Source organism: Anser cygnoides, chromosome 4 (assembly GCF_040182565.1).
Source record: "Anser cygnoides isolate HZ-2024a breed goose chromosome 4, Taihu_goose_T2T_genome, whole genome shotgun sequence".
In the NCBI taxonomy this organism is placed as follows: Eukaryota; Metazoa; Chordata; class Aves; order Anseriformes; family Anatidae; genus Anser; species Anser cygnoides.
The window spans coordinates 35132438-35160029 of record NC_089876.1 but is presented as its reverse complement, the minus strand read 5'-3'; the positions used below and the strand labels follow the sequence as shown (position 1 = coordinate 35160029).

The window sequence follows — 27592 nt, the reverse complement described above, 5'->3', positions numbered from 1 at the left end:
GCCTCCTTCATGCATGCAAAGTACATTTTAACAGCCTTTGTGTTAGTTACCACATATGTCTAGCAGCTGGATGCTGAGAGACTGGGAAACTCAAACTGTACAGAAGAGCCATAAGGGAGTGCTTGATGAGTATTTTCCAAGTGAACAGCACAAATAAAACTACAAGTAGAAACCACAGTTACTCTAACACAAATCCCTATCTCACCACCACAGAAAGTCCCCATTAGCCATCCTCTGTACTTGGCTTTCCTTTCACCCCAGGTTTTTGATAACAAACAGAGATGAGTTACTGTACACTGGTCCATCTCACTGTGATTCTAATATAGACTAGATTCTAAAGGGACCTCATAAAAGTACTTTATGTTAAGATATTCCACCCCATTGTTTGTTTTGTTTCTTTTCCTACGGAAATAAGCATCACATAAAGATGATGACTATCTATTTTTCATCTAGTTCCCAGACCTTATTAGATTACGTGCCCATTGGCTGATGCAGCCAAAAGCCGTCAGAGATAGTCTCCAAAGACTCATAACCTTCTTATATGCCTTGTGAAAGTAAGAGATGAGGTTAAAGAGAGAAGTCTAATTTTGTGTAACTACAGGTGTTAAACTATATAGAGAATTCACAGTCCCAGACTGCATTTTCTTAGACCTCAAATTCACTTCACCACAAGACTCAAATCCATAGGACGAGCAAATTCAGAGCCAATGTGGAGCTGAAATATACTACAGAAATCTTTCCCAAAAGGTAGGCGGAATGCTTATCAGACTGTTTGCTTCATATGATAAAAGATACATGCATGCATGTTAATGACAAAACCAAAGATTTTACTACCACTGAATTCCTGGTAGAGTGGCAGAATGAACTAGTAAAAAGGTTGAAATTCATTTCCGTCTTCATTGTACACCATTAGCAGAATTGTTTATTGAGATGGTAGGACTGTCAGAGAACAGCCTCTTGTAAGAAAATATTTGTGAAAGCTGTAATCATGTAGGTGATACCTAATCATACATGACTATCCAGTCTGGTCAGGGAATTGAAGGAGGTCAACTGAGTTATCACCATTGGAAATAACTTTGGATCAAGCCATCATGTGTTGATTTGGTCTAAATTAAATAGAATTAAATTATAACAGGTTTGGGATTTCAGAGAGAAAAACTGAGAAATTAAGGGCACAGGTCAGTGAAAACACCTGGACTGGAAAATCTAATTTAATTATCTCACGGATAGGAAAACTATCAGGACTTTTTTTGAAAAGAAGGAAAAAGAAAAAGCAGAATTTTGAGATAAATAACCCATACAAAGAAAATTAAAAGCTATAAAATGCTACAGACACTTAAATTATAGAAGTGTATCGAAATATATATGATTATATTATCTGCCATATTGTATTTAATTTTGTTTATATTTAATATTGATTTATATTTAATAAAGTAAAAAAGTGATGCGTAACATTAGCAAGAGTCAGCAGTTACCCTATAAAAGTGGTTGAAGACTGGCTAGTTCAAATAGATTTCAGAAACTCAGTGACAGACACATCCTGTGTGTTTGGTTGCATTAATTGACTTGTTGGATGATGTTGACGTGAAAAAAATAAAAAAGAAAGGTGCTATAGACAGGAAAAGATTACATTAGAGCAGGAACAACATGACCAACTATCATAACCAAGCTGACCTCCTGGACTAACCATGCACTGGAACTTCAGGGCCAAATGAACTCATCTCCGTAGAAATTAAATTTCAATAGATTTATAACAAAGACTTCAGGATTTACTTCTCTCCAAACCCTTTGTCTTCAGCAGTAGGGAAAAGGAGGGAGTACTCCTAGCCCTACGCTTGGCTTGCACCGCTGATGACCTCAGCTGATTGCAGTGATGCAATAATGTGGGAGTGAGGTCATAAGGAACAGCAGGTGGGATACTTGGGGGTCTTGTTGTCAGGGGTCTTGCAGTAGGGGGTAGAGGGTTCAGTCTGCCAACTTGTGGAGGCAGTTCAGCATCTCCTGAAGAGCAAGGAGACTGTCTGCTGTGATGGAAGATAGAGGAGGTAAGTTTTGCTGGATAATAGCTTCTTGCCCTTTTCCCTTCTAACCTTCCTGAAACACAACTGGTAATTACAATGGGTCTCAATGAGGGTCTTTTTTTAAAGTTTGGTTAGGAAGGGTATCTGAATGTTGGTGAGAACTGTAGTATAATCCATATGATGGCTTAAGTAAACCAGGATTAATGAGCGCGTTCAAGGTTTTTCCTCTCTCATTCTTAAATAAAAAACTTTAACCAAGAGGTTAGACTAAATGCAGCCTGACAAAAATGTAGCAGTAAACTTGGGAAAACCCATTTAATCTAAGGTTGTGATAAATGTGATTCACTTTTCATCTTTGCTCTTGCAACTTGGATTTACGTTTACTTATTTAAACATATTCCTACTCCTGGAGTATTGGGTAAATATTTGTTTACTTAGTTTTCTTATCCAGAAATTGTAGTGGTTTGAAAAAGAATAAGATCAATTGAACTGTGTAAAGTATCTTGCGAGTGATAACTGAAGTTTCCTTTAGAGAGTTGAAAATGTTTTAAAATATAAAAGTAAAAATTGAAAACCTTGATGTCCTTCGTGATATTTTTAACACACTTTGAAAGTAGCTTGACATTTCTTTGTGTAAATGTAGGTGTGCTTGTTTTTTTTTTTTATAGATGGGGGAAGCTATTGAAGCTTTCTATGCAGCCATTTCACGGTTAAATCTGTGGCTTCGTTTTTGTCTGAAGCCTACTTTCAGCTGCTTTTGGTATTCATGTCCCAGTTCAAGCAGCACCTTAACTGATGTGTCTGGGTGGAATGAGTTTGATAAGGAAGATGGATAGATATGGAATTCCTGAACTGCAGTTATGGAAAAGAATTTTATCAGTTGGCTCTAGAGCACCTCACTTGTAATAGTGTGTGTACAAGGCTATCTTGTGGCAGTGCTGATACCCCTGTAACGTGCAGTGGTATGCAGTGGTGATGTGGAGTGGGGTGGCTTTTGCTTGCCTGTGTTGCTGTAGCGCAGTGCTCCCATGTGGGTCTTGTTGCAGTGAACCCCTAATGAACAGCATCTGTGCTCCTGGAGAGCTGGGAGTTGTGGGGGACTGGCAGGAGAGAGGACAAGGCTGCCTGCAGGGCAGATGGGCAGCATCAAAACAGTCAGGCCATAGGTCTCTTTCCTCAGACCAAACTGCATGGGCAATCTGTTAGCCATACTCTTTCAGTGGGGGATGAAGACTTGTAAGGATTGGAAAACAAAGCTAGTTCTATAGTATCTCCATTTGCAGTCTGCACAGGTGACATCCTAAAACTGTAAATAGCTCTGTTGGGCAGATGAACCTCCAAATCTGTGTAATCATGGTGCAAGCATCCTTGCCAGCTGACTCCAAGCCGTGTTCATTGCTCTTCCCTCTCCCCACCGCAGCTCCCTCTTAGGAGGCTGGGCTCTACCCTCAGTGTTGTGGTATTTGCAGGATTGCAGACCTGTAAGGTAAATAGTTGTGGGGTGAACTGATAAGTTTCCTGTGAGCGTTTGAACAAAGAAAATAACTTTGTGTGATGGTAAGTCGCCTTTAGAAAGCAGCAATTGTTTCCTCAGGAAACAGTGCTTTGAGTAGGAAACCTGTATGTGTGTATTGGTGTAGAGAAGGCTGCAAAGCTGGCTGGTATCCTCTCTTGTGTGCAGCAGTGTGTGAGCTTCTTGAAGGAAAGCCCCAGCTGAGTGAAAGGCCTTGACTCTGCAATTAAATGACTGCAAAAAGAGGGGAGGAGGGGGCAGGAAGATGCTGAAACAGCAGAACACTTCTTACTGTCTGTAATTCATAAAAGTTCAAAGTTTTCCTTTGTGGAAAGAGGTGGCCATCCACGTGTTCTAGACCTGACAAAAACAGAATGAGGCTCAAAGACACAAAACTACTATATGACTTCAAATAAAAAGTTCTGGTGGAGAAATAGAGAATGGGGAGCGATTGATGGTAGCAATAACCTGATCTTATCAGGATGCTGATAGCTGGAAGGAATGTATTTCAAATAGACAAAAGGAAGGTACTACACTCCGAGATAGTGTCCAGTTCATGGGTTGTGAGAAGTCACTGAGACAACTTTGCAAAAAGTATCTGCAAAGGTGCTGGTACTTGTACATCATATAGTGATCTTCTGCCAAGACAGGTGGAAAGAGAAGCATGACAGTAAAACAAACTGTTTCATCTGATTCCCCATGAGGATGAAGAAATCCAGCCCCTCTGTTCAGATCCTTGTGTAGCCATCCATACTTTGTAAATAGCAGAAATGTGCTGACAGATGGATCAAGAGAAATAGAATATATTACAGCACTGCATAAACTCACAGGCTAAGCACTTGCTTTGATCTGATGAATGCGAGATCAGTTTATAATGCAGATGAGAATACTGATTATTCTGTGATTACAATGCCTGAGTATTTCAGTGCAGATATAAGCATCCAGCTGAAGACTGCAATAGTCATTTTCTAGGTGTTTTGTAAGGGCTGTCCATGTCTTTTTTTTTTTTTAGGGTAATAGTTAGAATCCTACTGTTATATATAATAAAAGGGGGGAACAAGATGTAAATGCCTCGATTCAGTTCAAAGCCATTCTCGTTCTTCTATTCTTGTTAAGTCTTCCTGGAACTAATGTTTCCTTTCCCCCAAGCAGAGCAGCGAAGCACTCTAAATGTGTTCTGCTTTCTGTATGTTAATGGCTGGAGTTTCAGTTGGAAATTGTTCCACTGCCAATTATGTGAGTAGACTTGAGCAAGGAGACAAAGGGGCTGAATACCAAATAACCATGTGGCTGGGAAGGCAGAGAAGAAAGGGTGGGGGGTGCTGTCTGTGAAAGGCAGCATACCAGAAGAGTTTTGTCTTGTGTATTACTGAACAATTCAGATTGTGTGGAGGACAGCTTGGTGTCCTGAGCCACCCCAGTGGCCTGGGCGCACCCTTGCTTGCTGGGAGAAGGATGCACAGTTCAATTAAATGCAGATGCTGCTGATGCAGATGCTGCTGATTCAGCCACCTCCTGTCTGCTATGTGTGCCAGCTGCCCCTTCCTGCTTGTGAAGGGGCAGGGTGAAACTAGCTCTCACTGCCATTAGCACCCTTGTTTGGAGTGGGTGGGTTTTTCCCCTTCCTCTGTAGGAAAACCACTTAAACCTTGAGTAACTTACTTGTACTCTGTGGAGAAATGATCTTAACTACTGTGTAGAAACTCTAAGGCATGGGGATCAGGAGGTCTGGTGCAGATCATCCTGACCTTGTGCAAAAAGCTAGCAGAGCATGCTCTGTGGGTGCTGTGTATTAAATGCACTGCATCACTGCAGTGACAGAGGTGTATGCTGATGTGTCTTTAAACTGCTATGGAATCTGAAAGCCACAGGCCATTAGTCAGGTGACAGCTTGTGCTTAGGTACTGCTGTGATGGATGCACTATAAATGGGGGGGAGGGAGGGAGGGATGGGCTGATAGAAATGACCTTATCCCAAGAGTTGCCAAATACCCATGATGGCCATAAAACCTTTGACTAACAAAAATAATTTCTAATCAACTGAGGATTCAGTGCTATAAAAAGAGAAACTAATAAAGTAGAAGCTCCCTATTTCCATTTTAACTTCAGTATATTAAGCAGCTTGTAAAATCCCCTACAGAAGGAAAAACATCCTTGGATGTATGGAGTGTCTTTGGTATACAAAGGGGAAAGCCTGTCTGGGCTAAGGTGGTCAGCCGGGTCTCTGGACTTAACTTCTCCCTGTAGACCTTTTCTGTCACTCTGGTCAAGACATTTATCCTCTCTGTTCCTCTGCCTAAGTAAAGGTAATGTACCCCTTCTCAGAGGTACTGAGAGGAGAAATGCTGCTATTCATAGTAGAAGTGCATGGGCCACCATAATGAATTCAAGTATTGTACTAGTTGAAGCCACAAAGATAGTAACCAAGTTACTAAGATAGATAGACAAAAGAGCGTTTGTCCCTGTCATGGTTGTTCTGCACTAGACATCTGATGCTAATTGCCACCAGGATCTCACAAAAAGAAGTCACTCTGTCCCAGGAATGCATGGACAGTGTTTCTGCTGGCTTCCTCTGTGCTGGCAAGCCCTCTCTGTAATGGAAGGGCCTGGGGCTGAGAGGAATCCAAGAGCCTCTCCTTAAAATATTATAATTGACTCCTCTTTCCTCCCTTAACTGGGAGGGGGAACTTTTGAAATGGGTTTGTGAGGAAAAAACTACACACTACTGCTCAGTGTCTATGTTGTCTTAGGATGAGGCCTTCTGGAAAATAAAATGTAGTCTTCCCTATAATGAAAGGGGGTCAAGGGACACGGTGAGGACATCTGCTACAAGTCCCCAAGTAGAATGTCATGAATCTTCTGCCCAAATGGAGAGAAGTGAATGACTGAAGTAAGGGGTATCTGGGTCCCCTTAGAGAGAAGTGGCTGTGAATCCAGAGTTTTTATTTTCCATCCTGAGCGTTTTGTGCTATTCTCTTGGGCACAGAAGACTCTTTTTCTTTAATAAAAGGTGCTCCTTGCAAAACTTGTCATTGATTCGTGGATGACAGATATCATTGTGCCATGTCTAAAACAGCTTCATGTGTATTGAAGAAGATGTAGATGCTGTTTATCAAAGAAAAAAAGGTTTACTATTTTGGTACCACTGCCAAAATATGTGGTTAATGATGGCTTGCTCCCTGTCATTGAACAGCTGGGAATACTGGGAAGCCAAATTATCTGTTCTGTTTTTCTATGTTTTAATGAATGTTGCTACTAAACGGATGTTTAAGTGACCTGATTTTTTTTGGGTGTCATATGTGAAGAAGCAAAAGGGCTCATGTTTCTGAAACAGTTAATATGTAAAAAGAGTAATATATACTTATAACAACACTGCATTGGGACTGGTCTTCTAGTCTATATGTGTAACCTAATGGTCTGAGTTGTGAATTGCTGGATATTTGTGTAAGCCAATGTTCCGCATTTTGCGGCAAGCACCTTTCAGTAAGTTTTACTTCTCTTTCCTTTTGATCAGTTCTACGCTAAACTAAATGAACTAATGTCTTTCTCTAGCATGTCCACGTCACAGGCTCAGTTGTAAAATAGAGGTTTTCAATCCAGATTGTGTGAATTTTCCAAAAGCTTGGAAGGAATGTGGTCACTGCACTACAGTTCTGTTTTTTTCTTTTTTCCCCAGGCAGGTGGTATATCCTTTTCATCTTTAAAATGTCCCTTACTGTATCATATGGGCTGTAGTACAGATGTTTTTACCAAAACATCTGCTTGAGTTTGTCAGCTGTATGTCACAATTGAATCCCATTTTGTCTCCATCAGCTGTCTTAAAATACAGCTATTGCTCAGATGACGTCTCTTAATACTGCATCTTGGATTTATACTTTTGTTTTCTCAATTGAAATTTGATGGTCGGGAAAGTCATTTTCTGCCAACACCTTCTGTCAGTTTCTTACCAGCATTTGTTCAAGTGCTTTCAGGTTTTTCGTGTTAGTAGTTAAGAAAGTTGCATCCTACTGTGTTGAAGTTGCTTGTGCCAAGTTTTGAAAGGGAATAGGTTGATCTCATCTCTGGCTAAGGTCAGGATTACATGAGACTTGAGTCTTGGTAGACTGTCAGTTAGATCCTAGTATAGATCACCTAGTATTTCCTAAACGGAAACTAGCTGTATCCTATGAGGTTTTTGAGAGGAAGTTTGAGCCCTAGGTTATTGCTTAAAGGGATAAAGTGCTAGTCCTGCCATAAACAAGAGGGGAATCTGTCTGACTGCATATAAATCTACAGTAAGTTATTGTGATTAGATACAAAAGCAGTTCATAGGGCGCTCATATGACTGCTGAGATAGACATGTGCATTCCTTAATACTACAAAGAAGAAAGAGCCAGTTCAAAGACAGCCTTGAAATAAGTTCTGTTAGAAATTCTGCTACTGTTTTTGCTTGAGGGCTGGAAATAAAGGTCTATGCTTTCTCTAACATTTGTTTATCCGAGGAGAGCAAAGGATCTTGTCAGGAATAACATCTGCCACATGTTTTGTATTTTGGCTCAGTTCTGTTGGGAAGGACTACAGATTTTGTGCTCCATCTTTCCTGCCTTTTGTGGAAGTCTCTACAGCACCCTTGCTTCTGGGAGCATCTGTTTTTCTTCTGCTATTATTGAGCACTGGGTGCAACAGGCTGACAGGTTCTCTCTAAAGAAGAAAACATTTAGGCAATGTCATCAGAGGTCAGACTGATAAGGCGCTTTCTGTGGTCTCCACAGGTACCTCATGGCCCCAGACTGTAGGGAGGAATATGGCCTGTGAGGGCTCTTAGGTAGTCTAAGCATGGCAGGTGGCTGTTACTTATCCATCCTGTGCTATCACATGCAGGTAGACAGGAGACCTGAGAAAGAGCCCTAAAGACTGGTTTTTGGCCTGGGATCTCTATCCCATTTTTTGCCAAAGGGCGTTTCTGGACAAATGGGCAAGTCAAGCATTGCTCTTCACAGAAAGCCCGTAGTTTCATATGCTATGCATATATCAAAGCCAAGGCAAGTGCTGTAAGGAAACAATGGGGGTGTCAAAAGGCTCATGGAATAGATGTGATACCTGGGCTTTCCCCAGTTCTGCCCTGACTGTGTCCAGGTCAGGCAAGATATGCTTAACATGCCATGAATGTGGAATAGGTGGGATACTCAGAACAGGGCAGTTCTCAGGTTCAGCTTCACAGTAACAAAGATGCAGCTAAAATAGGCCATTTTCAAGGATGAAATTCCTGGAAACATCTACAAGAATGCTGCTTATTTTATGAAATTTGTATTTATAGTTCTAATGCATAAAATCTAGAGGAGAGTAAATGTTGAAGCACCCCTATCTTAATTCTAAATATTAATTTTAGCTGAATATTGGCTTGGTTCCATACAAACTTTCCAGCAACTTTTCAAGGGAATTCTCTGTTTATCTCAAAAGCACTAGCTAAACCCACAGTGAACTTTTTCTCATGTAAAGGAAAAGTGCTGCTGATCAAAGTGAATTTGAACGTGATTTTCTTCTTATCATTGAGTGGTACTAATCACGTAGGCTCTAGTTATACAAGAGGAAAAAATACAGAACTAAATTTCTGCTTAATAGGTAATAACTTGCATTTCATCATATTGTATGTGTTTTCCTTGCTGACCAGTGCCAGTGCAATAATACTGTGGAAGAAGTAGTTGGCTGTAAAGGGGTTACTAATGTAATTAGTCTCCCAAATCAGTTTGTGTGCTCTCTACTTAACCAGCAAAATTTCAGGTTCCCTGTATCTCCTGTTGGAGGCTGGTCAATTGAAGAACCCATATGCAAACTCAAAAGCTTTCAGACTTAGTACTAGATAAAGACCCCACGTTTGTGCCATACTATATACCTACCTGCACACTTTCTTCTTTCCTTGTATTTCTGTTCCTTTCCCTACATATGCTAAGTCTGGTCTGATGACTGTACCCATGTGTAGCTGTAGTGAGTGAACTGGCACACTTCACAAATAGCTCTTCTTTTTGGCTAGGCATTGGTCTAGTCTCTCTTAATTTCAACAGCCATCAGTGGGATTTTAAACCCAAACATTTGTGGAAATAGCCATAGGCAGAATGGGCAGAAAACATGAAATATCGAGTAAGAAGACTTTTGTTGTGACAGTTGGTGAAAGCTTACCTTTTTCAGTCTTGCAGCAGTCTGAAACTTTGCATGCATATTACTTTGTCAGGGCTACTGATGCAATCAGCTTCATCAGATCACAAGTGCTGTAGAATAACTTAATATGCCATGGACTGCTATAATTTTAGGTAACCTATTGCTTAAATTATATGTCAGCCTCCAAGATGCTGTCAGTTTTAAAGGTTATAAAAAGGTATTGCATCAGCTCTAAAAATGCATTGCTTAATTTAATTCCGTGACTAGGAGCTAAAGCAGTAGGTAAGTGACTTTTTTTTGGTATATGCTAATTGCCTAACACCCTGTTGCAATTCCGTTGTATGTGTGCTCTATTTGGGGTAACACAGGCTATGATTAATGAACTTGTTAGCTCCAGATTTCAGTTCATCTGAAGGCAGGATGCTCAGGTTGCCACTGCCAACTCATTTTGAAAATGAAAGCAGCCAGTAGCCAATACATGGTAAGGTGGTCCTAAACATACATAAAATGTATGTTTGTTTTTCCTGTTGTCTTGTAAATTGTGTGAGTCTGAATTACTATATATGCCTGTGCAGATGGAGAGGAATCCAATGTGTTTTCTGCTGTTTTGTGTGCCGAGTGATGTTTTACAGCTTGGAAAAGACAGCTTAATTGAGACTATCTGTGCATGGCATTCCCTGTGTTTAGCCAGCTTGCAGGAAGGAAATGTAGTTTCTTGCCAGATCAAACATCACAGCAGAATATCGGTTTCCCTCAACACAAATTGCATCATGTTTTCTTGTCCTCTCCTATTTAAAAAAAAAGTGTACTCCCTAGTGCTTTGAATATTGGCATCAATGTTGCTCTCCTTATGAGGACTGGCTTTTATTAGGTCTAGCTGGTGACTTGTCTTGCTCATTATAGAAAACACTAAAATCTATGCCAACCACCAGGACTGTCAGTGGTGCCAGTAATCCACTGGGTCTACATACATGATGTGCATCTCACATAGTCTGCAGTGATTTTGTGATGACACTCTCTGGCAAATTGGTAATTTGGACCGGTGGACTGGGCACTGAAGCAGATGAGCTGTGTTTGCGTGATTCTTTCCAGCAGGTGAGGTATGGGGCAGGTAACTCCACTAGAAATATCAGAAGGACTCTTGCCATGGGGAAAAATAGCATCTTCAGTCATCACATATACATCTGTTAGCATGTTCTCAGAAGGAAAAAACTGCCTATCAAAACTGAACTTGTCTTAAACCCTTACATTTATCTGCTTTCCAGTGGGATGGAGGAGTCCATACTCTGTTCATTGGTGCTGGTGACAGGAATACTGACCAACTGACTACAACTTGTATGCCACCCTTTGCTACCATGGCATCATCTTTAAGACGTGGCACCAGCTAGGGATCTTATTGTGTCCATCTGTTTCTGTCCAGTCACTAGACAGACTTGCTAATGGCCTAAACTCAATGAGCGGTGTTTTATTAGGAGTCCCACAGGCAGTTGCTGCACAGCACACTTTGTGCTTTGAATCTTGCTATTCAAGGTGCTTTACACAGCAGTGAACTGCAAATATGGTTAGTATGGCTGTGTACTAATACACAGTGACTGCTCAGCCAGGCACTTTGGTATGCTTTAGAGCATTCTGGCTGGTTTTGTGCGCTGATGTGGTTGATAAATCTAGTTTTGATATATTTACTTGCAAAGGGTATTTTGATTCTGTAGCTAAAGCTGCTGAAAACAGCCGCTGAAACCACTGGACTATTTGCAAATAACAGTGCAGCATAGGGCAGGATGGTACAACATATTCCATGGCAGATCTTGTTGCCAGTATATGTTGAGTGCTACTGTTCTCCATTAATGGACTTAGGGTCCATGAATATACCTAAAACTTGGGACTTTCAGTGTATTCCCAGGTTGCATTCCAGCCCTGGGCTGTCCCCTCAACATGCATTGGCTGTCTTTCCCTATTCCTCCTGGAGCATATCTGCCCTGCAGTCTGGATATATCCCCTGCTGAGAGTGGTCTCACAGGACTGTTACTGGCATGAGGAAATATGGCAGAATAAAGTCTTTTTATTTTTATATACTCCATTCCTCAAAGCTTTAAAGCTTGAATCTGCAGTTTCAAACCCAGCTGGCTTTCGTGCTTTTCTGTAAGATAGTTTTGCCAAAATACCAACAATGGTCTGAACTGTTTGTTGGTTTGGCACAGCTGTGTTCACAGTGGTCTTCGCAAAACAACTGCAATATTTAGAAAAATGCACAAGAAACTTGAGCCTGTTAATTGTTAAATATTTTTGTATGAGGCATGATCTTTAAAAGATTTTGCCTTTTTCAGTTCAACTGTGGGAATTTCCAGTCCTAAGTGACAGTTTCTCTTATTACTGGGTAAAAAACATTTCATAAGTCAGCAAAAACAGTCAAAAAAGAATCCTATTTTAGTAGTTTTAACAATAGCAAAATGATTTTGGTCAGTCCTACAGCTTCATAGAAATTACGGAGGGGTGTTTCTTATTACAAAACTGCTTGTTCATTCAAGTGGAAAGCAGTCTGATCCTGTTTAGCCAAACTGGACTTGCATCTAAAGGAGAAAAAAGAACAAATCACACATAGCAGGGGTTCTCACACCCAGCTAAAATGTTTGTCCCCAGTACTTCCTCTTCTTGACCCTATTGTCCTTCTGGAAGCCCCAGGCCTCTCATCTGGGAATCGTTTGAATTATTATATCCCTAGTCATTTCAGCATCATTGAAATAGAGAGTAGATTGATCATTCCAAGCACTGTGGACTCTGAGCTTTGTCTTCCAAAGTGTTTGCAGAGCACCTACCAGGATGGAACCTAAGCAAGCCCTGCAATGCTACTGCTTGCAAAGATATTAAGGGCTGGAGTGAAGCAGTTATCTAGGCAGGCTTTGAAGGAAGTCATCTAACCACTAGCCTACAGAAAGAGGTAGTGCTTAGGATGGCGTGAGATTTGTTCTGTTTCTCTTGGATCTTGCATATTTCTCAGCAAGGCTCTAGCAAGTGAGAAGGTACCTTTATGCTAAGTTTAGTGGCAGTCAGTGTAATGTTTTTACCTCTCTGTATATTACAAAAACATCCACAGAGTTTACTAAGCTCTTATGTGACAATCTAACAGTTACTCTAGTTTTATTTCAGTTGATCAGTTCTCTTTACGCTGAGTGAAACCATGCTAGATTATCCTTGCCAAGCAAGATGTTGTGCTATACTGGGACAATTTCTCATATTGAAGGTTCTTTTCACTCAATATTATGTTTCCAGTCTGTGCTTCAAGTAGTCATCTTGCTTTTTGACAACCCCTTGTGTCTTTTGGCTGCTCGTGCCAAACTGCTGACTAGGCTTCCCCTCCGATGCAAATAGGGGAAAATGTCATTAGTTTCCTAGGCACGCCTCAATCTTGCTAATTAGCTCTATTCCGTAGACTGGAGGATGGCTGTTAATTGGTCATTTCTAATCAGCCTCTGTCAGAGAGGATTCAGTAACAGTATGAGCTATAACCAGAACCTTATCCCAGGTTTGGGGGTTTCTTCTGTAACTGCTTCAACAGAAAATGGAGCAGACTGACAAGTTATTTAAAAGATAAATATTTGAAATAAATACATGGAAAGGTCAGCTGAAGGAATTTAACTGAACTGTAAGCTACCACTTCAGGGAATATAGAGAAAATGACCTCCTTTGCTGTGGAGAGTGTGCTGAAATATTGCCAAGCCTTGAAATATTCAGATGATTGGTCAGCTGCCAGAAATTTGTTATTCATGAAATGCCTAGTGTATACAAGCTTGTAGAGCCATTACAGATCTTAATGAACTACAATAGAGACTTGCTCTGCAAAAGGCAGAGTAAGTGGTTTGTTCTACCAGCGTCTTTGTTTCAGCTGAGGTCTACAGGAGTGGGACTATAGAATTAAGTGGCTTTATTTGGTTTAAGGGACCAGCTACTTCTGTTGCTAATGCACTCAGGAATATATTTGCAATGCAGGCAAGGTCTTTGCCACTAACTCACTAGATGAGGTCATTAGATTTTGCCTGAGTACTTAGGCAATGGGAGTGATCCATGTTTGGGACCATCCTTTGACTGCTCAGTTTTGGATTAGTGATCAATCTAACCCTGCCTTCTGTGAATTCCCAGCCCCAGTTCTCCTGGCTTTGCACATCTGACAAAGACTGCAAAGCACTTGATTAGATGGAGAAACACGTCCTGCTGCGCTCTCTCATTTTTGGTTTATTCAGCTAAGTAGTTTACTGCTTGACTTGTAATTGCAAGGCAGGCACTACTTAAAAGCTACTTGTTTTCCAGAAATGAGGCTCTGTTGCATGTGTTACCATTCACATATTTTCTGATCACCAAAGCTAAAAGATTTTTATTATTATTGGTCTTCCACACTTTTTTTCTTTCAAAGCATTCACAATTTAACCTTAACATATTTTTTCTCCCCGTTTTGCATGAAAGTGAACTGCAGGTGACCCAGTCAAATGTTCAAACTATTCAAGTCTCACCATGAGAAGTCCTTACCTGAATTTCTTCTGTTTTCTGATTAGTAAGCTAATTCTGAAAAAGAAGCCAGAAAGTGGTCTATATTTATAGTAGGAGGCTTAGCAATTTTTAAGAGGGAGCCCAAATGGCAACTTGAGGCTTCCCAGGTCTGAAGCTTTTTCACCAAAACACATCTATCATTTTCTTGTTCTTTTTTCCTCTTCATTTGAGAAAGAGGTCAGGACTCTTCAATTTCTCACACCTTGGATGAACATCACTATCACTTCTCACTTCACAAGGGTTAAATGTTGTTCTTGGTGTATTGCATGATTTTTGTCTTCAAGGCTTCTAAAAAATCCAATATGAAAACACGCCACTCTTCGTGTAACTTAATAGCTTCTAGGATAATCCTTGTTAAAGGTTGGAAAAGAATATAAGAATTTATTTAGCTGTATGAGCAGAACAACATATTCCCCAGATGATGTACTAGAATCTGTACACGACTCCTTCACTGAAGGAACACCAATTTGTAAACATCAAATTAGTAGGAAGAAAACTTGGCCTGATAAAAATACATTGAAAATGTTTGACCTTTCCCATGAGCTCTGTGCTGTACATTAGTGCAATGCCCACTGTAATGTGTCAGAATAAAATCTGTTTTCTTACAGTATGTCGTTGCTATGTTTGATCACATTGTGTTTAAACTAATATAACATTGACTCTAGTGACAAAGCAATCAGCTACTCTGGATTCTTGCAAGGTAGTGAAACTAGTGTGGGAGTGCAATTCAAATGTCTCGAGCAGGATGATATTTTGCATTTTCTGACTGTCCTGGATAATAACGAAACTATTCTAAATTAATAGTGATAAGCCATTAGGACTTCAGCACAAACTTTTACGATTTTTTCAATCTGCCAGTAAAGGTGCTGTGCTGAACTGCTACTTGTGCAACACCTAGTCATGGCTATCTGAATTTGTGCTGTGAAGCTATAGCAGAAGATCCTCTTGCACACAAAAGAATTGTCGTCTTCACCTTATATGGCTTGTTTTGCTGTTTTTCAACCTGTTTCCTTCAAAGGTAGCAACGTAAACTAGCTCAAAGCATCATATTCACAGCTGCCTTGCCTTATGCTCAATTCCTATCAGAATAGTCTGGGAGGTCAGACCCAGCCACACGGCCGGCTGGGGCCAGCAGCCGCGGGGCTTGGGCTCTGCAGGGGGATTTGCCAGGCTCCAGCTGACCCCTGGTGGCAACTGCGTGAGAGACCAGACTCCGGCGGTTTCTTCCAGAGCTCAGAGACGCTTTCTTACTTTCCTGACGTGTGTTTTGTCCTGCTTCTGCAAAATCATATGGGAGGGGGAAGTGTGTGCGTGTGTATTTATCTATGTAGTTGCATATATATATACACACACACACATTGAATGTATGTGGATGGTCCTGCTCCTGGATGTAACTGTATGTCTGCAGCTGGTGCTCTTTGCCCCTCAGAAATGTGCAAACTCTGCCAGCAAGGAGGGGAAGGCAGTATCTTCTGTATCTGTGGGCTCAAAGGGAGAGAAGCACCCCAATGAAATGCAGCATGGAAATATGAGTGTGGTCTCTGAGTGGTGGAGGAGTTTAGATGTTGCTGTTCCTGCTGGTGGCAACAGAGCTGCTCAGAGAAAATGAGTCCCAGGTTAGCTGTGAATCTGGGTTTGGACCTGTCTGAGAAAATGTGGTTCTTCATCTTTCTAATGATAGGAAATCTGCCCCTTGATTGCTTGCACAAGGAGTCTCTGTGGCGTCAAGAGAAACCAAATATTTTGGGAGATGCATGCAGGGGCCAGGAAGAAAGGAGAAATGAAGACGGGGAAAAAATCCCACTTCTGTAACTTTTTTTTCTTTGGCAGGTATAGTTCAAAAAATACCCTCTAGCAAATCTTTGAAACGCAACTTTTTTATCTTCAACGATAATTACTCTGTTCTAAAATCTCTTCTGTTTCTGAGAATGTGTTTGTTTAAAGTTGAGAGGAAAAAGTTGGTTCCAAACCTTTTAAATTCACACACACCTATTAACTAGAGTTAAAAGTATGTAGCCATAAAAAGAGCAGTGTAAAGTATCTGTGTGCAGTGTGTATACTTTGGGGTAGTATTGTCCTGGGACTGGTATAAGACAGTCGGGAAGCCAAATTTCAGATCCAAGCAAAACTGAAAACCCAAACTTCTGTCTGGCAGCTTGGCGGTGTTATGAGGTCAGTTGTATTTAATTGCACACTGTAGTTACCTGTAACCGGGGCAACCATCCCCAACAACTAGAAATGGTTCCACTTAGGATTTCAGAAGCCAATTAAGCCTGCATGTTAAAGTCATATGGTAAAGGCTTCGGTGGAGGGCAAAGTCAGACCTCAAAAGCTGTGGAGCAAGCAGCCCCCTACTGTTGCTGGGGGAGAGCTGGTCTGAAGCTCGGATTTCTCATTTGGGGAGATTAGTTTGTTCTGCCACACACACACAGTACTCCCAAGGACTTCAGCTGGACTTACCTGCACATAAAAGAGAGTGACTAATGTGGCAAAGGATTTAAATATTTAAGTCTCTTTAACATAATCTCTATTAATTTTTATGGATTAAGGAATTCTCGGTGTTAATGCAGTCACAGAGGCTTTTGAACTTCTGGTTTGCTAATTGGTGGATAGAAAATAATTCCTTTTGTATGTCCAGACAATTGTGGACCCTTAGCAAATTAAGGAATTACACTAACAACTGCAAGGCATTATTGGTCTCCCTTGATAAATGTTTAGCAATCACTGAAGAATTAGGAAAAATACCTAGAAATGGTCAACGCATATGTGCGATTTATCAGTCAATCTAAGCCAACAAGGTCAGAAAGGATGCTGTCAGAGGTGAACCTGCACTCGGTCCTGAAAATAAGTTATTTTTAGAGCAGTTAATTGAAAGGATGCTGAAAACAAGAAGCTTGATCATGAGGTTACAGTCCTATGGCAACAGAAGAAACTTCTGCAGAGTTGCAAGATGGCCTGACTAATGTTTCAAGATGCTGTTGTAGGATTTGCCTCATCTGCAAGTTTTTCCTGGTAAAAACCGGGGTAAGGATACTTGTTTGTGTTTGCACAAAATGATGCATGTGTGCAGGTGTGGGTAGGGCTGCTCTGGGCCCTCTTGGTTGGCCTTGCACAGCACAATTGCAAATAAGGATGTGAGTAATGTAGTAGACTTTTTTTTTTTACCCAAAAGGTGCTGGAACACCTTGTTGTGCCCTGAGCTCAACCTGTTTGAAACAGGGCTTTGAATGTGGTGCTCACAGGGAAGCATGATGTTGCTCAGTAACTTCTGGGAAGTGCAGTGGGTGGGAGTGCGCACAGATCCCTCTCCATCCCATGTAGTTCCATTAAGCTCTTGGGTGGTGATCTGAAAAATAGTATCTGAATTTACTTTTTCTTATCAAATGCTGAACCAGCAGCTGGCAATCTCTAATACATGTTTTTGTCTGTATAAAAAGAGTGACAAGAAATTAATGGTCTCTAGGATCAGAAAGGTTCACTTTCTGGGTTTTAAGATAACTCACTTTTGTTTTAATCACGCACTCCTTGTGCTGCTTTGCCTCTCCAGTTAGATCTATTTCCATCATTCCAGCCCTTGTCTCTTGTTTACTGAAGGGAACTTCTTAGACAACTTAGGTAAGCACTTGTCCTACTTTTTTTAATGCATTCATTTGGGATGAAATCAACTACTGCCCAGGCACTCTGTGGGCCAGCTGGTGCTTACAGATCTCCTTAATGGCTTAGCAGGAACTCCTGCAATATGCTGCTAGTAAGTAAACACTTTTTCTTTGCATAGTACTGGTGACTTCTGAGAGCTTATTTGGTAGCTGTGTCATCGTGCTTTCCAACTCCTCTGCCAGACAGTGGTGAGAGTAGTGCCGAGGGTGACAGCAGTGCTGGCTGTGCCCATGCCTGTGGAGCAACATCCCCCAGGACTGGGATGTGGTGGGCAGAGGGGGCTGCTGATGAGGTCTACTGGCAGCCTCAGACATGGCAAGTGGTCAACCACATCAGGGGCTCAACCAGAGAGCTTGTGGAGCAAGAGGAGACAGGTGGGTCTGCTGTGAGATGAAGAGCTTCACCAGGACTGTCAGGCACCCCGTGATCACAATGAACAGCAGAATGCTCTTTGATCAGCCTAAGTGCCTGTGGTACAAAGCTTCCACCTCAGGGATGAAGCGCGTGTGTCTGTTGGCTGTCTCTTGTCAATGCAGTGTCTAACTGCATAGAGAATTAATGGGTCTTTCTAGTTCCTCACGTTTCTGCTGTAGAAAGGTTTTGGTTCTACTTGCCAAAGCAGCTAGTGAAAATTGCTTTTCTGGATGTGAAACCTTAAAATGTTGTCATGAGTTTCTGCAATGGCTGTAAATATGCATGAGAAATAGTTTTTGGTTTTGCTCTGGTACTTAGGGAATGTAACGGTGGGGATGTTAGGTTCAGCACAACAAATGCAAACAAACTGGAGATAAGCCTTCTGAAAATACCTGTGGCAGGTTTGACCAAGGAACTGGGTATTTGTTTTGCAGCTGTTTATGCATTTTTTTTAAGTGTGGTGAATTTTATCTAGCTGTTCTCTTAATGTGCTAGTTTTTTAATCTGACTGTTCTGTAATAAAGAAACATTTCTGCTGCCTTCCAGTTTTCTGACATAGGCTGCTATACAAATAAGCAAAATAACAATGTGGTGTGATTTAACCTATTAGGAAATGGCCCGATTTACTACCACATGTCTATACAGGGGCTGTTTTCACTATCCACTCTCAGCACTTCATAGGCACTCACACCTTTCCCAGTGATTATGTATTTAGAACCCATCATCAGAAGTAGGAAAAGTAATCTACAAGAGCATGAGACAATTTAAAAAAAATAAAAAAAATCATTAAATGACAGGTATTAGTTCAATAGAATATTTTAACAAGTACTTAGTAGTGATTGCTGAATGTAGTCTTAGAGCAATTAACAGGATTTCTCTGTGATTCTAGTATCTCTGCAATGTGCTCCTAGGCATATTGTGTGTGTATGCACAGAATATTCCTTGCAACTCCAGCTGTGGTTGGGAGCTTGTCAATAGCAAACACTGGTGGAGTGGGCATGTAGGTCCATTCTCTGGTGGATATTTAAGCCTATCCAGCTTATTCCTCTTCTATTTCTCACTGATCTCAGGATACCAAAAAGATTTTTCTTTAACCTTTGCAGGCCTAAGACCTCCAGCATATGAATGCTGCTGACAGTTCACAAATCTTTGCCCCTAGCTGTCCAAAGGGACTGAGGTGTTTCTACTCTGCTGGCTGTAGGGTGCAAGGGTTTCTCTGCACCCTTCCACCACTGCACCTCACAGATCAGTGTCCCAACCACCCCACACATGCACACCTCTGAGGAAACAGCCCTAGCAAAGGGGGTACCACAGATCAGATGACAACTAGCTGGTCTTAGATTGCTAATGCAAAGTCTACAGTTAAGTCTGCAAGGGGATTTCAGTCTCATGAACAATATTTCTGAATGCTTTTGGTGTGGGAAGTGCTCCAACATAAAGCTGCCTTCACTTTCCCATATTTCAAGATGTTTTTTCCTGTATTGGTGTGAAATGGCTTTTCTCCATCTGTTCTTAAAAATTGTTCCAGTAATTTCCAAGTAGCCAAGTTAATGCTTAAACAGTAAGTATCCTAATGACCAGGCATATAGCATTATTAATTACAAAGCTTTAGTGTTGTCATAATACTCTTCAAGCATACAACTTTAGCTTAGAGTTGAATTCAATGAAGTCAGCCAAAAAATATTTAATAGAGTTAGCAGATTTGTTTCTATTGTCTCAGACTTTGGACTAGCCTTGGAGTGAATGGGAGGCTAATACTGCATGAGCAGCAAACTAGTACAGCCTCCTTCTGATGCAGTGCACTTTCAATGTCTCACCAATATTTAAGATGAATATTTGCTTGATAGGCATTATTCCCAAAATGTGTAATGCAAAAGACAGTTGCTGCTTATCTGAGAAATGAGTGATGAACTTCCTGAACTACTTGATATAATATCGCCAATGAATCTATGGAAAAACAAACTTTTATGCTGAAAAATATGAATAACTTGAATGGAATTCAGGAAAAAAAAAATCGGTAAGACTGGAAGGATTTATCAAGGCAGATTATTATGACTTAAGTGAACAATAGCTAAAGAAAGATAATTGTTTCACAAACAATGGGAAAAACATTAAGGTGAAGGCAGAAGGCTACTTATTTTAGGGGGATCAAGTGAAGAAAACGATCTTTATGCTGTTTTGGGGTGGGGTTTTTTGAGACAGACTTAAAGGTGAGGTGGAAATATTCATCTTGAACTTGCACAGTTTATAGGGATCAAGTACTTTAAGAATAATTCAGAAGGTGTAAAGCTAGGTCATAGCTATGCGGAATATGGTAATGTTTGGTATTCTCAGAAATCCACTGTATAGAAAAATCTTATATAAAAAATGGTGGCTTAGTCTACAGAAAGTATAAGCCTTCATCCCTCCATATTACTGACTTGAGAATTTATTTCCTTTCCACTATTATGCAGACTCTGCTATTGTCTTGTGGGAAGAAAACTGATAAGCCTTAGGTCTTCTCTGAAAACTTCAGTTCAAGAAAGGGTCTGGGGCGAAGGGCACAAGGTATATATGTAGGCTATTAGAGAAGTGGGACTCAGAAATTGCTTAGAAATACTGAGCAATCAGTAGATCTAACTGAAGGGAAGGAAGCAATTCAGGAGTAAATAGACTTCTTAAACTGACCACTTAAGTCTGAAATCTTATGGTTTTAGACTTCTTAATCTATTTGAACACTTTGGGGGGTTTCATTGACCCGCAGTTACATTGGTATTACAAATGCAGTCTCCTGTGCCTTCTACTGTTTGTGAATAACATTAGGATTCTGCCCTCATTAGAAAGAGGGATTTTTATCACTAGCATCAGCAGTGTAATGTAAGCATCAACACATCAATGTAAGATCAAGTAACAAAAGACTAAAAGGGAAGAGGGAAAGAAAAAACAAATACAGCAACCATATTTTTTTCTGATTTTTCTGGAGTACTAGGCTCTCAAACCTTGGAATAAGAAGTCAATTCTTCATATGCATTAATAAGCAGGCTTGATAAAGAATTAAGTCACTTAAAGAATTAAATCATTTGAATGGCGTTGAACTGTTGTGAGATGTAAAAATCTTTCAGTAACTGTAAGGGGGAGAAGAAAACTGCAGGTCTGTACTTTCTGTAAAAGCTGCTTTTCTTCAGATTAAAATTTCTGCTTGACTGACTTCAGGATCTGTAGTGAGAGGCTTTTTTCCCCCATACCTTCTTTGGAAGCTTAACTTTTAATACACTAAACAGGAGAGTTTCCAAGTTTTAATTTTATTTTACTTTGAAAAGTACTGGAAATCACTTCTCATATATAAATAACAGCACATTAGTAATGAGAACTTAGACTTCCCTTTTGTTTCTCTAATAGACTCCTATTCTTTACAACAATTATATTGTTTTCCTTTTCATACATCTTCCCATTCGAATACTGTGCCACATCTCGTATGAGAATCAAGTAACAATTTTTGTTCTCAGTGCACTACAGCAGCCCACTTGAAGACTAATAAGCATAACACTAAGGCCATTTTTTTAAACAGTTTTTCAAAAATGAATCAATTTGCTAACTGCGTTTGGAAATGTAGATTGGTGTCTGTGTTTAACACTTAACCAGGATGGATTACATACAGAAATAATGCTTTTTTAGGTACAAGTTCAGTGAATTGTGATCCAGGACAATATGCAGTTGGGTAGTTACCATGAAGATTTGTTACTTTCTCATAGCTGTTATATTTGTGTGGTCTTGAATAGCCTGATAAAACAGGAGGCAGCCAAAAAATGAACTATACACTACTCTTCTACTCGTGGTTTAGTATATCAGTTTGGGGCGAAAAAGATGTTTTTTTCTGTCACAAATACAAAAATAAATCAATCAAGAATCCAAAATCAAACATTTAAGTACAGTACATAGAAAAGTTAAAATGATGTAACTTTGACACAATGGAAACTTTAATTCAAAAAAAAATATCTGTCACTCTTGAATGCCATTTTGTTCTGTATGGTACGCTTCACATGTTAGAGGTTGATGGGTACCTAGGAAGAGAAAAATCAGTATTATAACATGTAGGGTGAATACAGACATCTTCAGAAGATTTTCTACATAGAATTCAAATGCATTTTTTTATGAGGATTTTAAAATATATATATATCTTCAGGAAAACAAGAAAAATCCATTTACTATGAATCCTGCACTAAAAATGGTACTCTGTACAAAGAAAGCAATATTCTGCATATATATATATATATATTTATATTTCCCTCTCCTGGAGCTTTGAGCTCCAGAATCACCTTTTCCTAGAGGTGATTTTCTAGTGCTTTTAATCTAGCTTGGATATGCTTTTTCTCGGTGCGCTTTCTTGTGGATGATTTCTCTAGGGGCACTTTTTCTGGAGCTTCGAATCTAGTCTGGTACTTTTGCTAGTGCTTTTCCTGGAACTTCGAGTCTAGCCTAGATGCACTTTCCTAGAGGTGCTCTTCTAGAACTTTGAGTCTAGCTTAGAGGCACTTTTTCCTGAGGTTCGTCTTGTGGAGGTGCTTCTTTCTGGTGCTCTGGATATAGCCTAGCGCTTTTTCTGAGGCTGGTCACCCCATGGATCTTTTTTTCCTGGAGCTTCTCTTTTTTTGGTTTGTTTTGGATTTTTTTGAGCTTCAAAGCTGGACTGGTGATGCTCTTCTGGAGCTTTCTTAGACACTTGAGTCTAGAATGGAGACTTTTCTAGAGGTACTTTTATGAAACTTTGAGTCTGGTCTGTAGGGTCTGGAGGAGCTTTTTCTGGACCTCTAAGTCTCAGGTGGCAGGGCTTTTTCTGGAATTTTTGTTGAGTCTTGAGTCTAGTTTGGTGGACCACCCTCCATTTCCCCCTAGGTACCATTGTAGCTTTGAGTCTAGGCTGAGAAGCATTTTTGTTTTCCTTCTGGAGTTGAGGTGTTTCGTTTTTCTTTCTGCTGGAGTGGCTGTTGGGTGATTGCCTTTCTGCAAGACTTATATCCTCAGGTAAAAGCCTCTTGATATAGATACCACTTTACCTTCTTTTCCAAGATGTACATTTGTTCCCAACATTTTGTGATCCCCCACAGGCCGACTGTTGTAGGCAGCATTGCAGCCAAATGATTGTAACAATCAAATGTTTAATTCAGCAAGCAGCTGTAGACATGCAGTGTTTCTCAGAATCCTGTACCTTTTGTTTCTCAAATACTGGCTCAAGTCCCTCTTTCTAGACTTTCACAGTTCTAAAGAGCTGACCAAGTAAACTTGCTTTTAGCAGTGATGATGTGAGATGGGTTGTCCATATAAAAACTCAGATGGAAGCTTAATTATCTCTAAAGTTGGAGATACAGGAGAGAACCATGGTGAGGTTACTTCCACATCTCCCAAGTCTCTGGGACCCCCAGAGTGACTTAATCTGTTTTCCAGTTCTTCAGTATGATTCCTGCACGGTTAAATACTGCAGCTTTGCCTAGTACTATAATGCTTGGGGTGGAGATGAATTTGGGATGCACGTCTGGCATTTTCATTTATTGACTGCTCTTTCCAGGAGTTACAACTCAACTGCAAAAGCATTGCTTGTGTCTGAAACTTGGCGAGTGAATCCTAAATCCCACAGAAATTAGTTACTGTAAACTCCTAAGACTAGAGTCATTTGGCAGTCTCTAACCCCCTGGCCATCCGCTAAATAATTATGTAAACAAAAACCAAAGCACAGCAGTTCCAGATGTTTGTTTGTACTCAGATGGGGGGAAAATGATTTGCTATTTTAAATGAAATTAGAGGGAATTTTGCTTTTGGAAGTGGAAAGCAAGTGTACTATAACTGCTCATTTTCATTCAAACAGAGCTTATTAGTGTTTGAATATTTGTTCCAGCAGACCGTAGCTGCAGCCATACTGTTTTAAATGCTGTTTAGCTTGTACTTCTGGATTCCGGCTTCAGCTGGAGCTGCACAAAACCCTTCCTGAAACAGGGCTGGGCTTGCTTGGCTCTGCATTTCATTGCAGCCTTGAAACACACCCAGGTGTGCAAACCAGACCTACCACCACCCAGTCACACTGGGATTTGCAGTGGAAATGGTCAGGCATGCAAAGGTGGTCTTTCAGGGCAATTGAAAGATGAAATAAGGTTGTAACTTAGTTATTTGATCTCTCTTTTTGTCACCAGAATGAGTCTCAGTATTGTCTTCTGTATTTTGTTGTTGCAGGTAGACCTCAATTTTATTCCAGCTCTATCAGCAAAACACTAAGACTAAACATGTAAATAAGCTACACTGAACTTTTACATCTAGAACAGTTTTTCTAGTTCTTGTCACTTGTACTAAGAGATTTTCTACTTACCACTTTACTATCATTTTTTTGTCCTTTGCTTCAGTGAGAATTGCTTGCTTTCCCATGTGCTGATGGCCTGTTTGCAACTGATGTGCTCCTGAAGTCCACCTTCACTTTGATCACTGGCTTCTGAATTGTTTTAACTTCAGCTGTCCTAGTTGCTCTTAAAGGCACTGGATTTCCTTATGCGCACTCTCCTAGTCAAACTACATCAGGTTTTGGATTGCTACTGTAGGCTGGTATAGCGGTTATTTAAGGAGGCAGTGGTAAGTCATTGTGAAGTCTGGCAGGCATTTCACAGAAGTCAGAAAATCTTGCCATGTAAGGCAGAGTTCATTGTTCTGATTTAAAAAGTGAGCAGAGATTTCAAACGAAATATGGGATTTATTCATTTCATACTGCACTATGCACTGCTAGTCTTTTTTAAAGATACTCTTGAGAGGGATTTTGCTAACATTTAGTAGAGTTTGGGCTGCTTTATTTACCAGTCTCTTGGCAGGTCTATTATAATAGGGGGGACAGGGTCTTCTAACCACATAAAATATTCCAGAATAATTGTGTAACTCACTTTCAGGACCATGCAAAAAGGCTGCACACTGCAGTGCAGACAGGTAATTCATCAAAGTGCCTGGAGAAGACTACCCAAGGCACTGACTCATCTGTCAGCATGACTGCAGGCAGAAAGGAAAGGGGTACGAGGGATTTTTTATTTCATTTTTTTTACCAGCAAAGAGTAAATCAGGTAGGAGAAAGATAACTGCAGGAGTTAATTTCTTCCTCCATGAATGTTAGGATAATCAGTGCTTAGCATACCAGAGATCGGGTCCTGACTCTTGTGTGTAGAGTTGAATACAGTGTGTGCAGCCACTGGCACTATTCCCAGACAATGTTTTTAGGTATCCCTATAGTCCCTAGCAAGGTCAGGTTACTGCTTTCTGATGGAGGGGCTCTTAAGGTGCTATCACAGCTATACTGCAAATAACATGCAGTAATTTCTCAGGAAAGTACTGTGCCTTTTGGAGGTGATGCCCTTCTTCCAAACACCTTTGGAGCTGTGATTTTTTTCATCAGGCCAGAGGAAAACTGTCAAATTTGGCTGTAACAGAATTATTTTGGAAGCCATTTCCATATTCCAACACTTCTAGGTTACAGAGAGGAGAATGTGGGCCACCAAGATCTTAATTCAGAAGGCACGTCATCCCACCTCCAGAAAAGACCTGCCACCCTCAGGTTAAGAGGAGATCCTTAGAAGGATACAAAGGCCATGTTGGCACTTCTAGAACAGAGGAACATGTTCTTCTTTAACCCCCTAGGCCTGCACCTAGCATGATCACTTTGTAGTTGTCACTTCCAATGTGTGTAGCTTTGGTACATTCCTGCTATGGGTAGCATTTTTAATTTCTTTGCGGCTATTTAATTCTTACTGTTTTCATCAGACAAGAATATAATCTAGCTGTATAGGAACTATATATGAGTATTTAGTAGCGTAGTGTGTAACTCAGTGTTCATAGGTGGTAAAGAAAAAACTTTGATTCACAGTTTTTAGTTCTTAGAGCAGGGCCCTCCCAGCGGGACTCAAGTGACACCACTATGCCAGTTCAAGTTTACGGGGTAGTCACTGGTGCCCTGTCAGCCAGAAACATCAACAAGAACAGAGTCTTCCCTGCTCTGTGGTAGCTGTGAGGCATGCTGTGGGTCCACCAGTGCTGTCCCACACTTTTCCTGTGGTCCTGAACTCTCTTAAGTCCTAGTACTTGGAGGTGCTAGGTTGTTAAATTTCAGAGAGAAGTGGTGTCTCTGAAAACTAACCTATACCACTATGGCAGGGCTGTGGTAGAGGCAGGATCCATCTCTGTCTTCTGTAGTAACTCATGAGATCTGACTCATATTCCTAATGCATCAGGTCCCATTCATATTTCCTTCTTTTCTTTTTTTGTCTGGGAATGCTATCATATTCAGGATCATACTTGATTATAAAATGCTTTTTTTGTTTTTTTCTTTATTTATTTGCCAAGAGCTCCATGTAAAATTAGGATCCAGGGCTTCATAAGTAGCTAGTCCCAGTGGCATGGTGATTCCTCTCCATCAATGCAAGAGCAAACACTCCACCTGTGAAGCTCCAGGAAAATTTCTTGTGATTCCTTCCACGGTTTGTCAGGGCTCACAAGAGACTTTACAGCTGAAGTAGTGTTCTCTATTCAGATGCTTAGATATCAAGGTAAATTGTGAGTGATGCATTCAGGCTATGAATTAACACAGTACGTGGCTCTGTCCCCTACTCACGCCTCCATAGAGTTGCTCCCTACTGTCCTCCCCTGCCAGCCATGCCAGGTGGGCAGGAACATGAGCAAAACCCTGAGTGCAGATGTGGTGATGGTAGCCTCAGCAGTAGGCTGTGGGTCAGCCGCTGTCTGGCACAAGAAACCTGGGGAGGGAGCTGTGGCCATGTAGCGCATCTCACCTGAGGAGATAAACATGCTTGTCAATAATAATAATCCTTGCTCCTGATGTGTTCATTGTTCCCAGCCCAAAGGTGGGAGCACAGCAGCCTCCTACTGGGGCAAGAAATGAAATAACAGAAGGAAGCCTGGTGATTTGCAGAGGATGCTGGCATCTGCTATCATTTTAAGAAAGTTATACAAGGTGGATTCTGGCTAAGCCACTGCTTCCTCTGTAGTGTTTGAGGGATATAGGGCTGACCATGGAGTTTTTCGGCATGTGGTTCCACTTGGCTTGTGTTCCTCTCCCCCTGATTTCTGCACAGTGAAACAAAAATGCAGGTCCTAATAACATACCACAACACACCGGACTGCATTTGAACTTGGTGCTCTGGTTATGAAGCAGTAAGTACTTGTCACTAGATCATGGAGCCACTAGAGGGCACAGAAGTACTCTGAATTGGATCATTTTGAGCGTTGCCGCTGCCACAATAACAAAAGTAAGAAATAGTACATCATTAAGATAACCTAGTGCCATCTGCCTTTTCAGT

At 40.7% G+C, this 27592-nt stretch overlaps 2 long non-coding RNA genes across 2 annotated transcripts in view; both read left to right on the top strand.

The window, feature by feature from the left end:
• The window catches only part of LOC125184567 (uncharacterized), a 151898-nt gene that overhangs the window by 51194 nt on the left and 73112 nt on the right, over positions 1-27592 (top strand). The gene's annotated exons all lie outside the window — the stretch shown is intronic.
• The window catches only part of LOC125184565 (uncharacterized), an 80118-nt gene continuing 54419 nt past the window's right edge, over positions 1894-27592 (top strand). Inside the window, exon 1 of the long non-coding RNA XR_007168782.2 lies at positions 1894-2045. This is a non-coding gene — a long non-coding RNA (uncharacterized lncRNA). The remainder of the gene's footprint in view (positions 2046-27592) is intronic.